Here is a 2,500-nt window from a genome sequence, read left to right as displayed (position 1 = left end):
ACTCCCAAACGGTTTCACGTACTCTTGAACTCTCTCTTCAAAGTGCTTTTCAACTTTCCCTCACGGTACTTGTTCGCTATCGGTCTCGTGGCCGTATTCAGTCTTAGGTGGAGTTTACCACCGACTTTGGGCTGCACTCTCAAGCAACCCGACTCTGAGGAGCGCCCCTCCCGGGAGGCAAGCGCGGAGGTCGCACGGGCCTGGCACCCTCTCCGGGCCGTGGCCCCGTTCAAGAGGGACTTGGACTCTCCGGCGCCCCTCGGGAAATTGGACGCTCCCAAACGCCACAGCGCTCGGCGCCCCGCGGGGGGCGCGAGCTTTGGCCCTGGAGTCGATCCCTGTTCGCTCGCCGTTACTAAGGGAATCCTGGTTAGTTTCTTTTCCTCCGCTTATTAATATGCTTAAATTCAGCGGGTGGTCTCACCTGCTCTGAGGTCGGCCCAAATGATATAGTTGCCCGTGGAGAGGGAGTAATAACCGAGCCCCCACCGATCCGCAGGCGAACGCCGTCAAAAAATAACGAAGCGTCTCACCTCGACCGGCGGGGACGGGTCTCGCCCAATCTCCCGCAGAGCCCCCTATCAATCCGGGCGACGATCCATCCCAGCGAGGGATGCTCGTCGCCCCAGTACGCAAACGTTTCCGTTCGCGAACTGAATTGCCGGCCCTCAGCCAGGCGTAGCCCGGGAACAAAATCCGAGGGCTGCAATGTGCGTTCGAAACGTCGATGTTCATGTGTCCTGCAGTTCACAATTCGACGCGCAGTTAGCTGCGTTCTTCATCGATCCACGAGCCGAGTGATCCACCGTTTAGAATTTCTTTCTTTCATTTCATTTTATGTAAAAAATTCGTTTCATCGAAACATACAAACTGGGAATTTTTTCCCTTCTTTGCGAGCGAGTTGGGCGTGTGTCTTTTAAAGCCGGCTTTTGAAAGCCGGGCACCCGACTGCTCGCCTTCTTTGTCCCTTTTTCTCTTCACCAATTCGTTCCAAAGCTACGATTTTATAATCGAAAGCTGTAATGATCCTTCCGCAGGTTCACCTACGGAAACCTTGTTACGACTTTTACTTCCTCTAAATGATCAAGTTTGGCCATCTTTCCAGCAACATCGGCGCCACCGGTGTTGAGGCGGCGAGCGCCGCGCACCAGTCCGAAGGCCTCACTAAATCATTCAATCGGTAGTAGCGACGGGCGGTGTGTACAAAGGGCAGGGACGTAATCAACGCGAGCTTATGACTCGCGCTTACTGGGAATTCCTCGTTCATGGGAAACAATTGCAAGCCCCAATCCCTAGCACGAAGGAGGTTCAGCGGGTTACCCGGGCCTTTCGGCCAGGGAGGACACGCTGATTCCTTCAGTGTAGCGCGCGTGCGGCCCAGAACATCTAAGGGCATCACAGACCTGTTATTGCTCAATCTCGTGCGGCTAGGAGCCGCCTGTCCCTCTAAGAAGATAGCTACGTCGGAAGCATAATAGATTCCGACGCCTAGTTAGCAGGCCAGAGTCTCGTTCGTTATCGGAATTAACCAGACAAATCGCTCCACCAACTAAGAACGGCCATGCACCACCACCCACCGAATCAAGAAAGAGCTCTTATTCTGTCAATCCTACCGGTGTCTGGGCCTGGTGAGGTTTCCCGTGTTGAGTCAAATTAAGCCGCAGGCTCCACTCCTGGTGGTGCCCTTCCGTCAATTCCTTTAAGTTTGAGCTTTGCAACCATACTTCCCCCGGAACCCAAGAGCTTTGGTTTCCCGGAAGCTGCCCGCCGAGTCATAGAAGGAACTTCGGCGGATGGCTAGCTGGCATCGTTTATGGTTAGAACTAGGGCGGTATCTGATCGCCTTCGAACCTCTAACTTTCGTTCTTGATCAACGAAAACGTTCTTGGCAAATGCTTTCGCATCGGTTCGTCTTGCGACGATCCAAGAATTTCACCTCTAACGTCGCAATACGAATGCCCCCGTCCGTCCCTATTAATCATTACCTCGAGTTCTGAAAACCAACAAAATGGAACCGAGGTCCTATTCCATTATTCCATGCACACAGTATTCAGGCGACCAACGGCCTGCTTTGAGCACTCTAATTTGTTCAAAGTAAACGTGCCGGCCCACCAAGGCACTCGGTGAAGAGGACCAAAGAAGGATAACGGAGCCTCGCGGACCCCACCGGCAGGACGTCCGGACCGGCCAGTTGAGCACCGACAAGCGGCGAACCGACCGTCCGAGACACACCTCCGACTACGAGCTTTTTAACCGCAACAACTTTAATATACGCTATTGGAGCTGGAATTACCGCGGCTGCTGGCACCAGACTTGCCCTCCAATAGATCCTCGTTAAAGGATTTAAAGTGTTCTCATTCCGATTACGGGGCCTCGGATGAGTCCCGTATCGTTATTTTTCGTCACTACCTCCCCGTTCCGGGAGTGGGTAATTTGCGCGCCTGCTGCCTTCCTTGGATGTGGTAGCCGTTTCTCAGGCTCCCTCTCCGGGATCGAACCC

The 2,500-nt window shown here is 53.8% G+C and overlaps 3 non-coding genes across 3 annotated transcripts in view; all 3 read right to left on the bottom strand.

Moving 5' to 3' along the window:
- The window catches only part of LOC139695737 (large subunit ribosomal RNA), a 4,116-nt gene extending 3,678 nt beyond the window's left edge, over positions 1 to 438 (bottom strand). The window contains exon 1 of the ribosomal RNA XR_011702376.1: positions 1 to 438. This exon is cut by the window's left edge and continues 3,678 nt beyond it. This is a non-coding gene — a ribosomal RNA (large subunit ribosomal RNA).
- A 224-nt stretch (positions 439 to 662) lies between these two features.
- LOC139695726 (5.8S ribosomal RNA) lies at positions 663 to 817 on the bottom strand. The gene has a single exon (XR_011702366.1). It is a non-coding gene; the product is annotated as a 5.8S ribosomal RNA (ribosomal RNA).
- A 203-nt stretch (positions 818 to 1,020) lies between these two features.
- LOC139695736 (small subunit ribosomal RNA) overlaps positions 1,021 to 2,500 on the bottom strand; it is a 1,865-nt gene continuing 385 nt past the window's right edge. Inside the window, exon 1 of the ribosomal RNA XR_011702375.1 lies at positions 1,021 to 2,500. This exon is cut by the window's right edge and continues 385 nt beyond it. This is a non-coding gene — a ribosomal RNA (small subunit ribosomal RNA).

Source organism: Hetaerina americana, unplaced genomic scaffold (assembly GCF_022747635.1).
Source record: "Hetaerina americana unplaced genomic scaffold, ioHetAmer1.1.p SCAF_620, whole genome shotgun sequence".
Classification (NCBI taxonomy): Eukaryota; Metazoa; Arthropoda; class Insecta; order Odonata; family Calopterygidae; genus Hetaerina; species Hetaerina americana.
The sequence above is the reverse complement of the archived record's forward strand: the minus strand, read 5'-3'. Positions and strand labels throughout refer to the sequence as shown.